General features: G+C 40.5%; 1 long non-coding RNA gene across 1 annotated transcript in view; it reads right to left on the reverse strand.

Moving 5' to 3' along the window:
- LOC129521569 (uncharacterized) overlaps positions 1 to 22,966 on the reverse strand; it is a 54,784-nt gene extending 31,818 nt beyond the window's left edge. The window contains exons 1-2 of the long non-coding RNA XR_008666838.1: positions 22,098 to 22,966; positions 15,595 to 15,684 (exon numbers count right to left, since the gene is read on the reverse strand). This is a non-coding gene — a long non-coding RNA (uncharacterized LOC129521569). The remainder of the gene's footprint in view (positions 1 to 15,594; positions 15,685 to 22,097) is intronic.
- Positions 22,967 to 23,443: the final 477 nt, after the last annotated feature.

Consider the following 23,443-nt stretch of genomic DNA (forward strand, 5'->3'; position numbering starts at 1 on the left):
TGAGGACATTGCTTTGCACGCAGGAGTTGCTCAACCAAAGTGAACTCTGACATGAGAACTAATTATAATCATCACAAGAACCAATTATATGGAAAGACTTCTCCAACAAGAACGTTTGAGAGAACCCAAGAACAACACAGTCCAAGACTTGGGAGCTTAAGTCTATAGAATGATAAGAAGCTGTTTCTAGAAAGGACAAAAAAAATCTCATCAGGCCTGAGAGAACCTTCAACCAAAACCTACTTTGGGCTGAAAGTCAGGGCTTCTTCTTCTAACATCCAATCCCGAAAGCACTGAATGTTGCAGAAGAAACCAGGGCAGGGTACCTACAAAACTGGATTAGCCAAGTCAATAGGTATCAAGACCTCAACTATGTTAAGATAAGATTCTGGGCAGAACAAGTTCTGTTCCCTCATTTTGTATGATTTTCTTCCATTTTAGTTTCTGAAGAACGGATCCTTTTGAAAATACTCAAATTTGTCTTGGTTTAAATAAGGGAAAAGAATTTTCACACTGGAGGCATAAGATAAAGGGATTGGTGCACCCACAGAGGACAGCCATGAGTCCACAGAATAGAACCGTCAAGTATAACCACAACATATGGAGATGTGAGAAGAGGAGAGAAAGCTGTGGTCCTAGAGATAGTTCCATGAGATTTTCTTTGTCAGTATCAAAGTTTGCTTCCCTCAATGTTTTTCTTAGTGATAACAGATTGACCTCTTGTTAAACTGACCTGCTACATCCCATAACAATTTCTTGGAAGGTTTCTGGAAATAATACAAGTGCCATGATAAATGCTTGCTCGAAAAGGGATGCTTTTAAGAAACCTAGAGTCAATTCTTAGACATTATTAAGCAACCTAGAGCTTAGAATGTTGTTTTACTCCTTAAATGGAAGGTCTGGAGCCATAGACCATGTCTGTGGTTTCACAAGGTGACTGGTTTATGACTTCTTTAAAAGACTATCTCAGTTCAGTGTAAGAGAACTTGTCCCATTGCTATGCCAGTAATATTAGTCCTTCCCTTATTGGGGGGAATTAGGTGGAGAAATTAATAGTAACTGTAACTTTGAAGGGGGCTGAAACAACATACTTCCTTGGGCTTGAATAGGATCCATTAACAATGATCATATTATGCGTGTTAAAATTTTAACAAAGATCACTTTACTCTTCAAAATTAGGAAGCAAAGTGGAATTTACTCATAAAATTTGGAAAGGGAAGGGTGCCCGGGTGGCTCAATGGTTAACCATCTGACTCATGATCTCAGCTCAGGTCTTAATCTCAGGGTTGTGAGTCCAAACCCCATGATAATAATAATAATAATAAAATTTAAAAATTTGGAAAGGGTAGGAATTGGGATGGGGAGGATTGCCTTCATTCACTCTATCTACAGAATGTAAGTTCTGTAACAGAGAACTCAGTCAAGTTAGAAAAACAATCCAAATCAAATTAACACCACTGGCCAGCCTAAATGGAAGGAACGTAATAACAGAAAGATGCCTTGAAATTCACAAATGCTCAAGCCTCACTGGACTGTGAGTGGCACTAAAGTCCTGAGTGGCACTAAAATATCTGGTTATCAAATAAGTCACTGAGGAAATGGTGGAAAAGTAGGAATTCAAGAAGAAGTCCTGCATGATTTTTAAAAAGTCAGCCCTCACCAATAAGAAGGTTATTAGGCAGAGAAATTATTAGCTGTTCCTAGTTGTCCAAATTTTTTGAATTAGGAAGATCAGTGAAAACTTGGTCCTTTTACTCTGAATATAGGTAAGTTCAGACTAGCACATAGTTGAAAAGGGTAGCTACTCCATGATTTGATTTGAGAAGCAGGTGAAGCCTTGCTACCTCCAAATATGAACTCTTGACCTCATTTATTAGACATGGTAACTAGCCTTCTTCCCTACTCCCTCCCAGACATCACCCACCCAAAGACATTCTATTCTCAAGTACATGCTATAATAATGCACACATTTTCTCCAGAAGGGATTAATTTGTAACCCCTTGCTACAGATTCATTAATTTATCACTTTAGTTACTTGGTTAACTCTGCCATGGCTCAATTTCCATTTATGAATTGGAGATAATAACTGTACTTACCTCATAGAATTTTTTGAAGATTTAATAAAATAATTCATGTAATATGCTTAGAACTCAGTAAGTGCCCAATAGATGTTAGCTCGCTTTGTAGTTGTTGCTATCGTTTGTAAGTGATAAGCTGAAAGTCTCATGGTTGGGGATACAGAACTGAAAAATACAGAAGTAACACAGAAAGTTCTGTGATGCATTCAGGAAACTGCCTAGTTAAGCAACACAGCACAGAGGACAGGGACCAGCGGAAGTGTGGACAGACCTGAAGGCAGTGGGCCTTCCCTCTGTCTTCTGTTACCCTACTTCTGAACAAATATAACTTCTCTGATCCAAATATATTCTCTGAGAAAGAAGGAAAGAAGAAAATAATCTCTTTAAATTTCATTAAATGGTTCACAGGCCACTTTTTTTTTTCCATTCTAAGTAGAACCAGACTACATGATTTAAATGCTGCTAATGAAAGATTTTCTCAGCTCCGTTAATTAGTGTCAATTGCAATGGTGGTTTCAAATTCATTCTTGTTCACCACTTTACCCTTACATGATTCTAGAAAGGCTGCAGAAGGCAGCCTAGGGGCAGAGGTAACCCCTAATAAGTAATCTCTAGGCAAAATGGTTTGGGTAAATTCCTGAGGGCCCCACTGAGGTTTGTTTATTAATCCCACTGAGGAGCCCCCCAAAAAGTGAGAAAGAGGCATATAACAAACAAGCTGATGTAAAAGTGTCAAGGTGGAAGGTGTGGTAGGGGACAGAAATACACTTAAAGAGCATGTGCTGGTGTATCTCCCAGCAAATGAAGGTCTCTTTGGGGGATTCCAGTTATGCCTGCATTATTATGTACACAGGTATATTTCATCTCCACTCATTCATTCATTTAACCAATAGAGCTCCTACTTGGGATATAGCTTACAGTTTTACTAGAAAGACATCAAAATTAATCATACAAAAGGATGGATGAATGGATGGATGGATGGATGGATGGATGGATGGACATATAGTAAGTAGGTCGACACCGGGTGATAAATACAAGAAGGTTAAGTAAAGATGAGAAGACAGTTCATAATAGGACTGGTTTATTCAGGGAAGAGAGCTTATATTCTAAATGACATGCAGAACCAACATCTGAGGGGTGTGTAGCACTTAGCCAGGTTAGGTTTGGGAAAGAGAGCAAAGAAGAGTCCTAGCCTGTGCCGCATTGAAGTGCATTTCCTCCTTGATGCCCACAACTCCAAAAAGCAGCCAAGGAAACCCAGCAACTGCAGGAGGATAGCTCCTCATTGAAGGTCCTGCTGCATCTTTGGAGGTGGGGAATGGCTAGATTTGGTGACTAAAGGTGGGATGAGGTGGGGCCAGAGAACTCCAGCTCTTCTGTCAAGAGTGAGAGGTCATAGCTGGAGGCAACATAAAATGTGTGGATGAGAAGGACCTTCTAGGGTTCTCAGCTTAAACAAGAAGAGAAATGACCCACAGCACTTCCTGTAAAGACAGGGAGCTGATATGCAGACTTCAAGCTTTGGAGTCATGATATCCCTCCACAAGTCTTTAAGTCATGGTCACATGTGGCTTTGGAATGAAAACCCAATGGCAAACAATAAAAGCCTTCAAGACAACCAATTTGGGCAAATACTTGGAATTCTGAGCTCTTTAGTAAAAGTGACTTCTTCCAGGAAGTCATGTGCCCTGAGTAATTCCATAGATCAACAAAAGCCTCAAGGTCCTAGACTTGCCAACAGTCAAGGAGAGAGAGATGATTATTTCAGTTCCTTGGGGTACCTGAGTAGCTCAATTAGTTTAGCAGCCAACTTTTGGTTTCAGCTCAGGTCTTGATCTCATGGTCCTGGGATCGAGCCTTATGCCAGGCTCTGTGCTCTGTTGAAGAGTCTGCTTGAGGATTTTCTCTCTCCCTCTGCCCCTCTTTCTCCCCCTCCCCATGAATAAATAAAACTTATTTTTTAAAAAAAATTATTTCAGCTCCCTTTGGGCACTCACTTGGCCAGCTGCTCTACACATCAAAAGCTGGTAGCCAAATATACAGACCCGGTCACTGTTGAGATTTGAATTAGCTCTCACACTTGACAATCAATGTGATCTTGAGTAAGACAGCTAACCTCTTTGTCTCAGTTTCCACATCTGAGAGATGGAGACAGCAACAGCACCTGCCTCAATGGGATGTTAGGAACTAGAGATGATATACAGCAAAGTCAGTACAGTGGGTTGTCCAGAGCAGAGTTTGCCATTAGGAGGGGACTGCTGATCCTCCTCCACACCCCATGGAGGGTTGTGTTTCACAAATAAAATTCAGGGAAAATAAGAAAAATGCCCAAGAATGCATAGCTCAGTAAGCAACAGAACTGGGATTCAAACACAGGTTTGCGCGGCTCCACATTTTCCCCCGCTGACTAAACTGTGTTTCCTGTAAGCACTGGTGAGCATGTGTGAAGATAAGAAAAGGACCAGAAACCAAGGTGGCTCAAGAGCCTGTTTTCCTAAGACAGGCTGAGCAGTAACCAGCAATGATTCCTCTCCAAACCACCTTACCCAGCAACTTGTAGTCCAAGAGCTGTTTATCTTTCACTTGTTTTAAATATCATTAAATATCATTTTTGCAGAGATGCTCCCTACCCACTACCCTGTGCCCCCGGCCTAGGCTAGCCTCTTCTGATAAATAGCCTAAAATATATTGGATCTTTTTTTAACTATTAGTAATCACAACTATATTTAAATATTTGTTATGTAATTATTTGTTTAGACTCCATTTCTTCCAAGAGAATGAAAGCTTCATAAAAGCAGGTGCATCTTTAGTAACCTGTCTAGCCTAAGAGCCAATGCTCAGCATATAATAGAAGCACAATAAATGCTTGATGGATAAATGGACTTTGGTTCCAGGAACAATGTCATCAGGGTCCATGGATTCAAGGATGGGTGGATACTGGGGCACCACATACTGCCCATAACACGATCTTATTGGCAATGGAAGTAAAAAGACCATGAAATCAAAAGTTAAGTCACTTATTTTTTCTTAAGTCAAAATAAGGTCACACGATTTACTAAATACCACTTCTCTATTAGGCATAAGGGAATTTGAATGTTTGTGTGTATTTTAGTGAGGGATATTTATCTTGATACTGTTTTGTGAATACCAATCCAATAACCTAATAGACTGAGGTTGTCTGCCCAGAAAGTTAAACTACCTCAGTCCTCTGGAAAGAGTACAAGTATCAACATGTTCCGATTTCAGAGTTTGGAATTCTAATTTAATTCTCAGTACATTTTTAAATTAAATTTTAAGCATTTTTATGTGTTTTAAGCATTTTTAAATTGAATTTTAAGCAAGTGCCCATTATATGATGGGAGCAGCGTTGTTCTCATTTAAACCAGGGTGGGTCTTCTAATATCCACCTGCCTTGTCCACTCTGGCCCTCCATACCTCTGCACTATGCAGTCTCTCGGGGTGGCTCTTAGGAACCAGCTAGGGTTCTAAGGAACTGAGTTTGAAAACACAGCTGATATTAGCACACATGACACCTTCAAATACCAGTTACCTGCTCCTGTGCTGAGATTACAGGCAAACTAGCCTCTCCCAGCACTATACCTTTGCAGCACAACAATGAGGTAGACCCATCTCTCTTTGAGTCAATCCATAAAGCCATCTGAGTACCACCCTAAGCATTTCAGCTATGCTTCTGATCCGAAGTTCATTCTTCTCACAACTTGAATATACCTGGAGTAAATAATCTGTGATGCACATTTTCAATTTTAGATGTAGCACCATTTCTATATTTTTCACATAAGGATTAATTTCAGGGAAAAGACACATGAATACACATCTGCACTCTGTAGAAAAGTATAAGATTTATCCAGCTCAAATGAGAGAAGGCTCCTGGCCTCATAGAATAAATGCTGGTAAATTTCTTAATGACTTCCTTCATTCACTCACCTTAAAAAACTTTTTTAAGCCTATAGTACAGGGGATCCCTGGGTGGTGCAGCAGTTTGGCGCCTGCCTTTGGCCCAGGGCGCGATCCTGGAGACCCGGGATCGAATCCCACGTCGGGCTCCCGGTGCATGGAGCCTGCTTGTGTCTCTGCCTCTCTCTCTCTCTCTCTCTCTCTCTCTCTCTCTCTCTCTCTGTGACTATCATAAATAAATAAAAATTTTTAAAAAAAAAAGAAAGAAGAAAAAAAGCCTACAGTACAGTACTGTAGCCTCAAAGTCAACACATTTCTTTTGTTGTGTCGGTCATGGTAAACATTTACTCTCTGTGTGCCTGTCAGGTGCCAGGCTGGACAGGAATAGCCAAGAGCCTGCCTTCATTGAACTTAGAGCCTTGTCAGGGACAAAGATGGTTTCCACTAAACAAGTCAATTAGAAAAGAATAAGTAATGTTGAGAACCATGAATAAATTAAACAGGATGCTGGGACAGACCACAATTGTACTTATCAACTAGCTAAATATGGAGGGGATAGGTACTAATATAGCCATTAAAACCTGTTGATAAGTCTAAGAAACAAGTGTTGCAAGCAAAACATGTAAACTGTATTCAAACATCCCCCTCTGGGAGCTGCACATAAGCTGTGAGCTCAGGGTGATCCTTATACTTGAACACTTGGTAGGAAACACAAGAACCACATTTCCAAAGCCGTCAGTTTGGGTTTTTGTAAATACCTAAATAAATATATAATTTAAAAAAACCTACTGTTTAGGATGATTGTTGCACTATCATTAAATTGGTTTTACCATGTCTGTCAATATATTTGAGTAAGTTACCATGTAGATAATGAGTTATGGGGCATGGACACAATAGAAAGGGGGAGAAACAATTCATCTGGCAAAGAACTACAGTGGAGTTGGAAGCGTAGAGTTAAAAATCTAGAGTAAGTGTACATGACTCAGAATGCTGCCACTAGTAAGCATCCTATAGACACAATTGGTCTTGACGGGAAGTGCCATTTGGATAAACAAAATGAAGCACAGGATGCATTTCAGGTGGGGAGAGTGGTATGTACAGAAATATAAAAGCTATATGTCGAATGTCTTTCCACTCATGTGCTTGTCCACCTGCCCATTATTGTTTCGGTCACTGTTCTAAACACTTTCCATAGCTCACCTCACTTAGTTCTTACAATAATCAATAGGTTACAAAGAATTCAGTATTCCCCCCATTTGCTTTAGGTTGGGTTTCTGACAAGTCGAACCTAAAACAGGAATCAAGGTGTGTGTGGTATACCAGGGCCAGCAGAACCCAGACAGGGGAAGGAGAGTGAGGCCTCTAAGCCACAAAACTTTAGGAGGCACTCATCCTTGGGTTGTGCAACTTGCTTAACCTTGATGGGGAATGCGTCCTTAAGTTCTGTGCTCTAGATGCATTACTCTGCTCACCTAGATCCTGGGGCAAGATCTTTAGAACCAACCTTCAATGGAAGGAGCAAAGCAGGCTAGTGAAGGTGAAACAGCCAGGGGAGAATGTGGCCCCAGGAGGAGTCTAGCAGTGATCTGAGTAGAGTTCTGAAGCATAAACTGCACCACAGTTTGGTGCACAGGAGCTGGGCGTGGATGCTCCCTGTAGCAACAAGACCTTGGACTGCCCCTAAGGATAACACAGGTATAAGCTGCCAGCTGCAGCACCAAGGGGCCAGGTGCAGTGGTGGCTACTCAGGGGATCCCAGTGGGCCACTAATTGCAACTATCACATCATTTTGAAGAAGAATCTAACACAGAGGCAGCAAGTCTTTAATTCCTGGGTCTCTGAGAAAGCCTTGATATGTAGCATTCGCTGATTTTCCTGGTGGAAATACTCCTACCAAGGCTGATTTTGAGCTCCCAATATGATCCATGAATGTGGAGCTGGCCAGGGACACACACAATCAGCCCCGGCTGACTCCAGCACAGCACCACATCGAGCTTAAGCAACTTCACCAGACTCAGGGAGGAAACAGAAATTGATCTCAAGCAGTCTGACTTTGTAAATCAAGGCATATCCACAGTGCCAGTGAGCACAAATCAGCAGTTTTCCTGTAAAGGGCCAGATAGGAAACATGTTCTGCTCTGCAGTCTCTGTTGTCACTGCTCAGTTCTGCCCCTGTAGTGTGAAAGTAGCCCCAGACATTACATAAAAGGAGGATCTGGCTCTGTTCCAATAAAACTTTATTGACAAAAAACAGGCGGTGGGTCAGACAGAGCCCACAGGTTTTATTTTTCTAACACCTGCTGTAAATGTTATTCAGTTATTTTATAATAAATAACATCTGCCACTTAATTGTTGAGCATGGCCAGCCCTAGGCATGGGGCAAGAGAGACACCAAGGACACAGAATTTAAAGAGACACTTCTGTGACCCTGAAAATAAGCACCTCCTTAAATTTTGTACCCCAGTCCCTTTGTTGCCTCACCCTAAGCCTGTTCCTGTTATTGAGGCACCTGAACCATACTTAGAGATGTACTGAGCAAGATTCAACTGTTCAAGCATCAAGAGCATCAAGAAACCCAACACATGGAATTAAGAGCTTGCAAAACTGTTGGAAGGGCTAAAGAAGTAGGCCAGGCAACCAGCCTATCAAGGGAGCCTCTACATCTGTCTCACTCAAGAATCCGAAGAATCAATCTTGAGGCAGCCCACAGCAGTTTGCTGAATTCAAAGATACAGAGACACAGGCGTGACCCAGGATCCGGGCCACTAGCACTGCCCACTCAACCTTCAGGAAGTCAGTGAAAGGCACGAAAACACTGCTGTGAAGACACCCCACACCTCAGGCTCATGCCTGCCAGCAACAACAGCTGAAGCAGCAGGAAAGCACCCCTGCCTTGCTCCAACCCTCCAAACAGCACCTGCGTGCACCTGTGTGAACTTCATTTCTTTCCAGAACCCTAGCTGCAAGGGAGTCTGGGGATAGTGGATTTTAGCTGCCCAACCCATGACACCAGAAGAAGGATAAAACACACGTCAAGTGAGAACTGGCCAAATCCACCATGATGGGCATGCTACGAAACATCTAATTTGATGAAAGCTTGGGAGCAGCTGTCCAACAGGCCGGAGACTTCTCCATGACAAATCCGATTCAATCAGAAGTTTCCACTGGTAAAGGAAACACCAACCCTGCCCCTCCACCACTGCAAGCACCTGTAATAAGATTGATGATAGGGATCATTAATTTATAGGATGATGGTGTAGGATGCATGCGAAGAATTGCAGCAGGGATAAAAAACCTGGGTCCAGGAATGCCAGGAGCAGTGGCAGCCAGGAGGAGAAGAAGGAGTGAAGTTAGGACAACAGAGGGCTGGCAGTTGCAAAGGGGTGAATGCCAAGGGAAAGCTGGGAAAATGTGTCACGTGGGTCATTCCTCTTAAGGGGACCATTGCTGTGACCACCATGGGGGCAAACTGCTGGCATCATTCCCTGAGGTCGGAGATGTGTACAATTAAGTAATACTAAGCCTGTTACAAGTACAAAGAAATCCATTGGGGTGCAACTCATAATCATTTCCCCTGAAGAACAAAATTTGCGAGTCAATAGAAATGGACCATTATCTTTCACAAAATGTTTTGTGTTTTGATATATGCTACATACAAGTGTACGTTACACGTATGTAGTTAAGCCTCACAATAATGAAATGCCCTTGAATCCACCCAGGTAACTTAAGAAATACACTAATGAGGCTGCCGGTGTGTTTCCCCTGATATTTGTGGCTCCTCCTCTTTTATTATCCGGAAGTTTGTTATTTTCATTCCCTCGCTTTAAAAAAACATGTAGTTTCATCACACATTTATGCAACTTGAAATAACTCCAGGTTTGAACACTTCAATTTATTTCTAACTGATAGAAATTAGGGTGATTGCTCACATATGTTTGTCAAAACCTATTAATCAGAATTAGAAAATGAATAGAAGTCTTGGGTCTTCCAAACAGGATGGAGAGAAGAAAAGCAGATATCTTCCAGAAATGCTTCAACCTTATCATTTAAGTAAGTTTTCATTAAAATAAAATTTTTAATCATAAAATCCTTTTAGATAGCTAGCCTACTAAAACAGTGGCTAATTTTAACTGTTTTTCATAACGGTGAGCCAGTCGCAGAGTTAATAAAATTAAGCTTCCTTCATTTCTCTCAAACTCCCCCCTCAAAGAAGAGCTGTAATGTCCAAAGCGCAGCAGAAATACGTGGCTGGTTTTCAGACTTGAGCCGTCACTGATTTGTCACACCGCCTCTTAACAACATATTTATATTTTGCAAAATGTATAATTTTTTTAGCCCCTGAACAAATATATTTACATAACTGTGTCTAACGAGAAATTACATTTAACTTCTCAGAAATGACAATAACCAAAACCTGAACTGCCAATTCCACTTCATTAGTGTGGTAGAAATGCATTCCAAATGTTAATAAAAATTCCAACATGCTGATAAATTAGAGCTTCTAAGGAGCATGTGACACCTTGGTTAATATATTCAACCTCAATTATATTTCTCTTCAGCACCCTGTTATCTGGAACCTTTGCTGGCAATCAGAGGTGCTGTTTTTCAGCGGCCAATTTTCTAGATAATGTAGCTTATCAACACTGTGGGTAAACTTGCCAATGGAATCAGGCTGCACTGAACCACACACACGCTAATTGCATCCCTTTTTTATGCATATTTACAGACTGTCACTTCAAAGAAATCAGTGGCCCATTGAGGCACCCAGTTAGCTGGAAGAATTGCCTCTTGCAAATGAAAATTAGCAAACAAGCTAGTGATAAATATGAAATGAACAAAGTATAAAAATACTGTTTTGTTCCGCAACTTCCTTGTCATCCCAATTTATACTCCCAAATAGAAGGAGTTTTGAACATAGGATTTGCCTTTTGTTTCCAAATGAAGACAGAAAGAATTCTTCCTTAAACCCACTAACTAGGTGAAAGCCCTATTAGCTTTCCCCTCTTCTCCCACGCCACCCCCACCCCAAATTTCTATTCACATAAACAGGTTATTAAATCCCGTATTAGGTTTGCTTTGGAGTTTGAATAGACAAATGACATGTTAACACTTCAGAAACAATTAACCCTGGGAACTTAATTAAGTTCTTTCTGACTTTAAGGAAGCACATTTCAAAATAATGCTCCTAAACTCTCTGAGTTTGCTCAAAAATAGCAATGCTTTCCCCTCTCTAAAGTATTCCTAAGTTCTACTTAACAGCAGAAAGCTTTGCCTGGCTATATATGGATAAAGGTTATGGTGTTATGAGCCTGCTGGAATTTGACTCGGAGTGAGTATTCGAGAAAAAAAAAAGACAGGTACCAAAAAATAACAATAATTGAAAAAAAATTTTTTTTCCCAAAGCCCCAAACGCTGGCCATATATAAAATAGGAAACGATTTTAGAACTATGTCCTGGGAGCTCCGCACAAACAAAAATCCTGAGATATGGACCGTGCGTTAGTCTGAAATCCTTTCCCTTGCTCCTTAGAATAACATTTCGAAATCTTTCACTGCTACAACAATGTTTTTAAGGCAATGTAAGGTTTTGCAAAGCATGTCATTTTAATATAAGCAGGTCATTTTAATATAATTAAAAATAAACCACATACCAATTAAACCACAATTACTTTTAAAGTTCATGTGCCAAACTGAGCAATGTAGAGTGGCAAAGCTCAACAAATAAATGGCACTTAAAGTCTTAGCTTACAGCAAAGGTTCAGGGAGACTTTATTTGGTTTGGAGTAGTGTACATTGCTCCTGCCGTATGTCACGGTTTCAACAGACTCCTCAATTCTTCTCACTACCAGGGGATATACAATGTCATTTGAGAGATTTTGTTTTTTTTACAGAGCACAAGCAACAATATAAATATTGATACGAACACTGGGAAAACATTGCTATTTTAAGAAACACACTACACCTACATGCCGACTGCTCATTTCTTACATGAGAAGAGCAGCGTTCTTTAGTAAATTAGTGCTCATCTGTGTGCACTAATTTAGACAATTGTTTTATATCACTTTCCAAATTGCAATATAATTGAGTGTTTATATGTCTGTCTCCCTGCCCAGACTGGGAACTCCTTGAAGACAGGAATCAGGTTTTCTGGAAAGGTGAGTAAGACCTAGACCCCAGCATCTAGGAGTTCATGGTGTAAGGGGGGGGGGCAGAGAAAGATGCTCACTTATGCAGCTATCCTGTGCCAGGACAAAGAACAAAGAGCTACGGGATCCAAAGAAGAGACCAGTCTATTCTGCCCAGGGTGGCGGTTGGGAAAGAAATCAGACCAGTGATGACATTGGCCTCACCTCCTAAAAGAGAAGTGATGTTTCAATCTAGCAAGGAAAGGTATTTCGGGCACATTGAACCAAGCAAGCAAATAGAAGACAGGAGATTAAATGGGCTTTTCATGGAAGAGAGATTTTTGGTGATGCTTAAAGCTTAGCCAAGTGGGGTGGGGGGCAAGGGGAGCAGCAGGAGCATCCATGCAATGCATAAACAGAGAGAAAGAGATCTAAATTCTACATAGGACTATGTCACCTTTACCTTGTGTACACTTGTGCTGTGTGGAAGACACAATGTAGGGAAAGCTGTATGAGCCCTTCTGAAACAGAAGAGTGCTCATGAAGTGACCAAAAGATACCCTGATTAAGGAAAAATTTATGACAATTTGATGTTTAAAGTTTGCCTGTATTGCTACCAAATTCCATAAATACGTATTCACACGGCGACTCTATAGTGTTTGTCTATAACACGGTTAAGGCTGATTCCACAAGACACAAGAAAATCTTATCACCTTGCTGTGTATGGGCGCACTGAGGAATGTGCTGTCCCTCAGCCGCTCTTGCATCAGGGGAAACAGGAACAAATTTCTCTGTCAAAGGGGCCAACTGAAATTTGGTTCAACCTTACTCCTAAAAATGTTTGGAGAAAAAGATAGCAATTGTATCTGATGTGGCAGGGCTTTTAAAGGTTTATCTAAAAACTTTGTTTATTGAAAATGGTTTTTAATTTTAACATTCAAAAAATTTGCTTTGGGGAATTGGCAAAAAAAAAAAAAAAGTCCAAAGCGAGCCAGTTGTTCTCAGAGAAAATCTTTCAATTGATTAATAGATCATTCGCTATTTCTTAGCTGTTTTATAATACAGACATTGCTTCTAGAACATAAGTGGCAAAATAATAATAGTAATAATTAGTAATAATAATATGCCAGCAGCTAATAATTTTAGCACACTCACTCTCTGTCAGGAAGTGAGCCAGGGATTTCACTTACCGTATGCCGTCTAACTATCAGAACATTCCTGTAAACTAAGTATTTTTAAACATTTTTTTTTAAATAAAATAAAACACTGAGGTAATTTCTCTTGGCCACTATTGTAAAGTGGTCAATGGCAGAGCCAAGATTCCCATCTGGGTCAGCCTCCCAACCTTATGAGTATGACCACTGCAATATGCCACCTTTCTTTGTAAAAATGAGCTTGGCTGGATCCTGTTTGGAAATAAATCTTGAGAGAGAAAGTGAAGAACAAAGAAGCGAGAAAAAGAATAGAGAACAGATAGCTAACTTCTTTGCCTCCATTTCCTCCCATGCCTTTGGGAGCTCCCCATTCCCCCACATTCTCTTATTACAGGTTTCCTGGCTTATCTCTCTGACAGATTAAAAGCTCCATGAGGGCAGGACCTATATTTGTCTTGGCCACCACCGCATCCCTCCAGCTATAGAACTGGCCAGTAATGGGTGCTCAATAAGTGAATAAAATACAACAATCTATTTCCTCTCTCTTCATGACTTGATGAGTTCACTTCTCAACCAGCTGTTCCCTTGTTCTACAACAGCCTCAAAAAAGAAAAGTGTCGATGCTGAGGGCCACAGGGTAGAATACTTTCTGGATTCTGTACCCGCACCTTTGCAGTCGCAGACCCTTCAGGTCTCATGAGTGGCGTGCAGGGTGGGCCTCCTCAGTATGGTCACTAGAGTCCCAGGCTCTGATGCTCTTTTCAATTTTTTTTTTTTCATCTCCGACTAGGCACTGGGCAAATTTAAAACAAAGAGTAGAGCTCCTCTACCTTCTTTTAACTTTTTCAAATGAAATTCCCTGTGAGGCAGTTTGAGGATAATACCAAAACCAGAAATTCTACCTCTTTGAACATTCCACAGAGGTAAAAGGTCATTTTAGCCATTTTCTGAAACCAACAAAAATTTACATTTAACCCACCTAAGAATATTTTTAATGGGTTGTTGCCCCCTCCCATTTCAGAGTATCAATCAAGAAATCATAGGTTTTACTATGTAAACATTTGCTCTAAATTCTCCTTTCTAGAAATATGTATTTACTTCATAAATGAAACCAACTTAGCAGTTAAAAATCTGTGTCAAGTACGTGGCCCGTATATGCTAAGTGTGTTCTGGTTTATTTTGCTCATGCTTCATCAGACACCTGTTTTGTACTGAAATCTTCACTGAAAGGTTTTATTTTTTACTTTGCTGATCTATTTGTTTTCCTTTTCTCTCTTTTTTCCCCAATCCCTTTGCTTTTTGGATTTAACTTGCAATTTTTATCTCTATTCTGGGATCCCTCCCCCTTCGCTCACTGGTCAGAAGGAGAGTTTTTCTTTGTGTTAGAATTATTCATGGGACCCACGCAACGAAGGCTGGGCACAAAATAAACTCCAGCTCAAAGAAAAAAAAAAAAAAAACGTGTTGTTTGAAGAGGATGGCTTTGGAAAGTTCACCGAGCTCAGAGCGGAATAAACAGAACTGGAGCTAACTTGGGAGCAAGAATATTCTCAGAGCAAGCAGCCAAGCTGGTAGCCAGAGCGAAACAGAACCTTCTGAACATCTATTTTGTTTTCATTTCAGGAAGTAAGAACACCTTGGTCTTTGCTGATTGTTTTGATCTAGGTAGTACATCTGGAGTTTTGCTAAACAGCACCCCCCCCCCAAATCTGGGACAACTTGAATAAAATGGGAAAATGCAAAAAAAAAAGATTTTTGCTTAATATTTAAAAGAAAAAACAGGAGAGAAAGGGGAAAGGAGAGGACATACCTTGGGAAGTTTTTTAAAAATTAGGTAAAATGTAACTTGTTCTGAATATTTTTGACACAAGTCACCCTATAATTGCCATTTCTGCAAGGTGTCTCAATTATAGTAGTACAATGTAGCAGTTTAAATGCCTATACATTTGTCTGAAAAATGAAAAAAAAGCCACAACATTGTCTATTAAGTGTCAAAAAAGACTTTTCTTTAACCATAGAGGGCTTGGACAGAACTCAGGAAATACTTCAGCTGGAAAAGGAAGGTTAAAAGCTACCCTGCAAGCTATTGGAAAACCTATTATCAAATGTTAAAACCTTAAAAAAAAAAAATCCGTGAGTGTCCCTAGCTTGATTATATATCTTTATTTAGCAAAAGGTGATCATCACTAATAACCAAAGACAAAGTACCAATAAATGCAATCTAACTGCTAATTAGGAATCACGATGCTTAAATGAAGAAACTCAAGGAGAACAGGTACCTGATTACGTATGTTCTCTCAATGCTGGAACCACATTTACTTACAGAAAACGCAGTTCGTGTTTCTCTTTATCACATCTCTAAGTCATAATGTCAACACTTGGGACGCTGCTAGCTGTCACTGTGTGTGAGATCCTAAGGAGGAAAAAAGAAAACACAGCATAACTTTCCTTCAGAAGAAAAACAGTGTGGAAAAATACACATAGTATATATGCGCATGCAGACAACCTTTCACTTGTTTCTCTCGGTTCACAGGACATAATAAGAATTAATTAGCACATTCCTAAACCATTAGCCCCAATTTCCTAATGTGTGCATCTACGCAGAACTGAAGATTTTGTAAAGAAAGGGACAGAAACCAGAAAGCTAGGGTCAGAAGCAGATGCACAGATGTACATATAAATGGATGTTCTGTGATTGTGTCTCTTTGTGATGCATAATTACAAATGATTTTAATTCAACCCCTTCGCGATGAGCTATCTCTTTTTTTCCCCTCTGCTCTAAATACGGTAACTACAAGCCCCCCAAATTCATCTCTTACAGACTTGGAAGATTTAAAAATTTCTCCAAAATGCCACATGTCAGTCAAAAAAGAAAATGATTGGCTTTTAAAATTATAATTTAAAGCACATTGACTAGAAGGTATGTTTTCGTTCAAATTTAACCCTTTTTTTGGGCTCAAGCATCTGGGGCTCTGGGGAATGTACTGTAAACGTGGGTTTTTACCTCCAGATCCTTCTGAGAAAGAGGAGCTACAAAATAAAAAGCACAGAATTACAATGAAGAGGAGCCCTACGTTATTATAATGTATGTCCTTCAAAATTCACCTCAATTTGGTATTAACTGCTCGTTCACTTGAAATACACAGAAAAACCAAAAGCTTGTCACTTCCATCTGTAAATGGTTAGAAATTAAATGCATCAGGTAAGTTTTAAGTCAGACATGTATGGGAACTGAATTTTTTTGATGGCATCATTTTATATCCTCTGAAGGGAGTTGTTTTCTATGAAGTGTAAGCTTTTTGTACTACATATAATGATTCTGCACTGTGGAAATATTCCATTAAAACATGAATTATTTTGAAAGAGTAGGAAATTTGGCAAAATAAACCCCAAACCTAACAATGCCATCCAACAAAACGATTGATTGTTCGTTCAAAACAGTTTACTTTCCTTTTTCTTCATGCTGGCATTAAAAAGAACTACCTCTTGGTACTTACACAAATCTACACACGTGGTAAAATCTCATTAAACTGCACAAAACAATAGTGTCCATCTAAAAAGTGATGAAATCCACATAAGGTCTATAGCCTGGTTAATAGTATTTTGGGAAAGTCGATTTCCCGCTTATGACACATATAATGACTACATAAAATGTTACCATTGGGGGAAGCTGGGTTAAGGGTATATGGTACCTCTCTTCCATTTTTACAACTCCTTATACATCTACAGTTATTTCAAAATAAAAAGGAGAAAAAAGCACCCCTATCTGAGTTTTATAAGTCTGAATTCCCAGACATTGTGTTGTATTTTCTCAATGCAAGGAATTGAATAGGTTCTCACTAAAATTCAGATCTACAAATTTTAAGAGAAATTTCTGGAAGGGTCAGAAATAGATCCTTCCATCTACACAGATCAGAGGGAAGTATGATACAAGTGTTATCATCCTCAAGGTCCTATCAAAACTGTCTCTAAGTTTCTCCAACCATCTTACACCTTCTTTACCCCAATCTCTATACCTACCCACTGGCCCAGGCAAAAATAACATCTCCCTCAGGATGCATAGCAGTAAAGTCTAGTGGTTGAGAGCCTACATTCAAATCGCTGCTCTGACACTACCTGTACCACCTCGGTCAAGTTCCTTAGCCGCTGAGAGCCTCAGTTTGCTCATCAGTAAAATGGAGCTAACGGTTTCTATCATGTAGGGATGTTGTGACAGGTGAGTGAAGCAATAGGTACAAAGCCCTCAACACAGGGCCTGGCTCACAGGGGCACATCAGCTGTGTGCTTCCTACGTAGCAGGTGAGGGAAGCAGACCCGTTAACAGCAGCCCCTCCTCTTGTTAACTGCACGACCTAAACTCTGTCCAAGCTGAAACCCCCTTGCCCGTGAAAACGGACGCAATGCAGTGCCTGCCATAGACTAAGTGTCCAGAGCCAGACGATGGTCATTAGGATTGCATTTACCGCATTCTAAATACTGCACTAACTGCCTGTTTCGCTGCACGTTAGGTCCTAAAAGGCAGGAGTCAGGTGTTCCTCTTTCTGTCTTCTGCCAGATGTTGCAACAAAGTAGCTGCTCCTTACATATCCACTAAATTGTAATTTTTTTAAATTTTTATTTATTTATGATAGTCACACACACAGAGAGAGAGAGAGGCAAAGACATAGGCAGGGGCAGAAGCAGGCCCCATGCAGGGAGCCCGATGTGGGACTCGATCCCGGGACTCCAGGGTCACACCCTGGGCCAAAGGCAGATGCTCACCCACTGAGCCACCCAAGTGCCCCAAATTGCAATTTTTAAAAAGCCAATGATAGAACTCTAAAACGTTAGGACTCACTATTTGAACCACATCACAAAGGACCACAAAAGCAAAAAGACATTACAGAGCTACTCTGGTTGCTGGAAATTTCCTTTTTTTTTTTTTTTTTCCCTTGGTGATGCTAACCTCCTTTAAGTTTTCAGCCACTGAATTTGTCAAAGTAACCCTCTAGGAGAGTTGCGAGTTCTGGGTTCCTAAGTACAGCAGGCACCGTCTAGCAACCCTGGCCTTGAAGACCCGAGTACTGGGGTGTCCACACAGGCACAGGTTTTGCCTCCGAAGGACACCACAAATAAACGGCAATGCCTTCCTTGTCTTTACTAACACATTCCCACACGCTTTTGGTGAACAATAGCCTTGAGAATGTAATAAATGCCCACAGCCACAGCCTGGGATGCCACAGTTTTCCATGACAACGTTTATTCCTACACTCTGGCTTCCACACCATACAGAGGGGTCTGGCCGTAATCCTGAAGTCCCTTAGAGGGCTGGAGTAGGGTACTCAGAGAATACGTGCCTTTCTGTCACAAGCACTTATTGACTGTGACTTGAGAAACCCTCATACAGATAAATCTAACCCCACAATAATTCAATATTTTTTTCTCCAAAACAAAACCATTAGCATTTTATTAGAAGAAATATTTCATCCTTCGGTTCCCCTCCCCACCTCTCTCTCTCTCAAAACACACCACAGATGTAGCACTCTCTGTGGGTTGTTAGAAAGTCAAAGAATATAATTTCTTGATTAATTGCCATACACAGGACCCAAGTTATGCACAATTTTGGTAGTTAACCCCACCACCTCCCATAGGCTGTTACTGCAAAATGTTCCAAACAAGCACATTTCTGATAAATCACTTGGAGCTGTTTAAGTGGATCGGGCCTTAAGTCATTCCTTGGGATAGATCATGTCATTTTCGATGCGTATGAGCTGCAGGAGAGAAACTCCACTGTAAACCTCTGCCACGGTGTCTTCGTTTCCCTTGCAGGCATCAGGGAGTCTCAGTCAATATTTCTTATCTTATTTTTAAATATCTTGTGGTCTCCGAAATGGTTGGTGATTCAGAAATTACATCAAGAGTCTAAAGATAGACTACGGGCTTATGACTTCAATAAATGCGGCAGTTCTATAACAGGAAAAGAAAATGCCTGTTGGTTTTAAGACTACTGGGAACCAAAGAGGGATTCTTCGTTGGGCCGTTTAGAGTCAATCTCTCCAAAAGCAAGTTACCTCCTCTCCTCCACCATCCATCTCCTTCCGTGGGTGCATGAATATAAATCACAAGGATCCCTAGATAGTGCTATAGTGCTGATGGCTGAGCTATGGACACCTTTCTCTAGACTTTTCCCCCCTCCGCAGATTGTTGAGTGACAGCTTCCATACTGGTTATTTCCCCAATGGAATAACTGATTTGCCCAAGACAATAGGGCTGCCCACAGCCGAGGCGGGAGGGAAAGCTCAGGTCTCCGGGGTATCTGGGGGATGCTCCTTTCTGTCCATTCTGCCTCAATGAGTTATATACATCCCCCATCTTTCTAAGGCAATCCTTAGCATGAAACCTCTATACAGCTGACCCCATATTCCTCACCTCTGCCCCTCCCTTTCCAGTGCAAGCACAACTGTAAAAAGTATCTCATCTCCTCTCATTTCAAATGGGCTTAGTTCACCAATATATAAATGGCAAATAACTGACCCCTCTTCCCCTCATGGCCAATTCAGATCCTCAGACACCTCCTTCATTTTTCTGTCTATCTTCTTTGACATCAGAGATGCATTTCCCTACAGTGAGTTTATTTGGGACTTACCCAGATAACCCTCCCTTCTTTAGTTCCAAGAGTAGGAGGATACAAGAATTCTGTTAGAAACGATGATCAAGTCAACGTGGCTTTCTAGTAAAGAAAAAACAACCTCCATTGTTACTCTTTTCCTGAACCTCGCAACCTTGGTACTTAGGGTCAATGTATGTTCTTTTAAAATGAAGAAAATTGTATTGATTTTTAATAATCTTTTTCATTTATATTATTTAAATGTCCTATCGCAAGCATGGACCACTTTCATAATTAAAATGTTCTTTAAAATGAATCTGATAAAATGCTCTATATATACATTTTCCTTTTAAAATAGAAAATAACACAAGGAAGTCTCCCAGAAGTCTGTGCCAAGTGTTGTTCGCTTTATAATGTACTTATTTATTTTTTTAATTTTTTTGCTTCTTAACTTTCCCTGATCATCCTAGCTAATCTTATTATTAGACTACAATCCATTCAATAATTGACTACCAAAAAAGTGTTTTACTGAATACGTAAAATGAGAATGAAGGAAGAAAAAACATGAACAAAAATGTCCTCTAAGTTTTCCTACACATATCCTATAATTTTCCAGTTGGCTTAACCACTCAACATATTTAAATAACCAACCAACATATTTATTTAACATTCGGCAGATGGACATGATAGGAACATCATGATTTTCAGATGTACTTTTATAACTGCAAGTTTTTCTTGGTGCCAGGATCACAACAGGTTCTTAAGGTAAAGCCGCCCCTACCTGCTGTTTCTTCAACGCCGGAGTTACTCTCAATCTAAACATGTCCACTCAGATTAATTTAAATCCCCGACATTACAGTGGAAATCAAATCATTCTCTTCAATCTATTTTTTACCCGCAGCATAAAAGAGACTATTTTACATGTTAATAGTAATCTGATGTGGTTGTATAAATCTGATATAAATATGATACTCTGTTTGGAAATGATGCTAATTTAGTTTAAAATGGAGATTACATTTCAACTTGTAAAAGAGCAGGATGGAATATTAGCATTCATGGCTGTTATATAATTTCCCTTTACACTACACAAGTGTTACTCAAAATCTTTTCTGAGCCTCTTTGTCCAAAGATTTCCCATTCTTCCTATAAGAAAAAGGACTTCTCTATTTAACTGTAAGTTAAACAGGTGGTACAGACCCTTGAAAAAAGATTAACAACAACATTATAAATGCATTTTTGAAGAAACATTTAAAGTTACAATGTAATAAACTGAACAGAATGTCATAAGAATGTCAAACTGGGCACAGTAAAAATAAATGTTATTCCCAAGGAAAATAAAAAGTCTGCATATTTATGTAACATTCAGCAGATGGACGTGATATTAATATAGGGTTTTCAGTTGTACTTTTATAGCTACTAGATTTTCTTGCCTAACTTGGCAACCCGAGGCACCATTTGAGTTTTGGATTTGGACAATACTGCAACAGATGTCCAGACCAATAAAATAAATTCCTTAAGGGCTATGCTTAATTTGTGTAATTGATCAATTTTGGTTGCATAGGGCCTCAGCTCACCAGCATGTAACTGCCTTCCACAAAAGCTTTGCAGTTGGGATTTCATTCCATATGTTACAAGGGTTTATGGACTCTCTCGTTGACGACGCTGCCGATGGAACGGGGGCTGTGGTGACACCTGTTGGCGATCAGCGGTGCCCAACAACCACCGACACAGTCCGTGGTGGCTGGGGACAGCGCTTCTCGGCCTCGGCACTATCGACTTGGAGGTTCGGGGCCAGGTCTGTGCTGTGGGGCCTGTCCCGTGTGTCCTATAGGAATTTCAGCAGCAGCCGGGCCTCTACGCACCAGGTGCCAGCGGCACCTTCTCCCCAGGCCCCAGAGTGACAAACACAAAAGTCTCGTGGCTGTGTCAAATGGGACATTGACAACGCCATCCCAGGTGAGAACTGATCCAGTACGGTGGATTCTTCTGGAAGAGCCGCACAGAGGACCAGCCTAAGACACCTCACGTAGTTTTTTCCAAACAAAACCCAAGCCACCTTTTTCTCCCTCTCCTTGAAGTCTCTCGATCTAATAACAACAGGTTTACAGGCAACTCACAGAAACTTTGGCCTGACAGAGGGTACCCGGGACACATGCGCTGGAGCCGCTCCATCAGCACACTCGGGCGGTGCTAATTAAGACATGAATTTTGAAACCTAACTCTCAATGTTCATCACTCACCTATTAAACTTGCCAGAGTTGCTATGTTAATTATCTCCCCGTATCCTTGATTTAGCATAATACGGCCTGCAGCCTGTGACAGAAATTAAAGGAAAGACCAGTGACCTCTTTTGTGATTGTGCTAATAACTACATGATCATAAATTAGTTTTCAATTTTCAGAAGACTCTACATGGCAAAAAAAAAAAAAAGGAACAAGTACACGATACACAAACTTGATAGGAGATAGTTGATCGGCATCAACTTTGAATCTTCCCTTTTTAATGAGTTTCCAATCCCTGTCAACAGGAAATTTAAGCAAACTGCAGCATGCCTTTACCTGGCTCCGCACATTACAGAAAATAATCAGAAGACTGGGTCAGTGTGGGTTTTACAGAGGATATTTTAGCGATGAAGCCAACTCACACGACCTTGCGGAGGGCAGAGAAAACTTGACACATGCACGCTGCACACACACCACCCACAAAAGCTTTTCCCAGTCCTGCGCACAGGCTTGAAGGAGTCACACTAATATCAGAATTAAAAACACGCAAAGTTAAACGACTCGTCCAATAGTAAAGAAGTGCCATGACTTCTTGGTATGTTTTGCGCCGTTCTTACATCTGTTCCTGCCTCTGACAGCTTTCTTCCCTTGGCTGGCAAAACACAAATAAGAATGTACAGGAAGCACGGCCCCACTCTGATGTACAATAATATTTAGCTAATTAGAAGAATCCTCCAGCTCATTATGCTAGGCAGGAAGAAGTAAGAAACTACATGAAAGCGTGACACTTGCTAAGCCCTAGGATGGTGTCAAAGCTGAACTGGCATCACTTTCTTCTATTTCTTTATAGATTTGGTTGGATTGCAATTTCAGCCCTTTAAAAATCAGTTTTTTTGACTTTCAGAGGGAGCTATCCCTTGAACACTGCACCATCTTCTGGCCAAATGCTTTACTACATGATCTTAATTAAAGTGTCAAGTCCCAATTTTCTTGAGAGTGACTGCTGGATTAGTACGTGGTCTATTTTATTATTCCTATTTTAAGACAGCACAATAGATAGATAAGGAACACAAAACAGTTTCCTTCTAATTAAATGGAAAGGCATTGGAAGTCTGTTTTAAAACTGTTTTGTGCTTCACAGCCTCAAATAATTTTTTTAGCCTACAAATATTCATGGAAAGCCGTGGACATATTTGGCATTTAGAATATGCTGATGAAGGGTGGGCGCAGGCACAGAGGTTAAAAAATCTGGTTCTGGTCTGCTGAGAGCTCACAACCGAGGCATATCATTAGGAACTGTAAAATGGGTGGATTTGAATAGCCCAGACAAGAAGTGCAGTAGGACTTTGCAAGAGAGATCTGAG

The sequence above is a fragment of the Nyctereutes procyonoides genome, unplaced genomic scaffold (assembly GCF_905146905.1).
Source record: "Nyctereutes procyonoides isolate TBG_1078 unplaced genomic scaffold, NYPRO_anot_genome, whole genome shotgun sequence".
NCBI classification, from domain to species: Eukaryota; Metazoa; Chordata; class Mammalia; order Carnivora; family Canidae; genus Nyctereutes; species Nyctereutes procyonoides.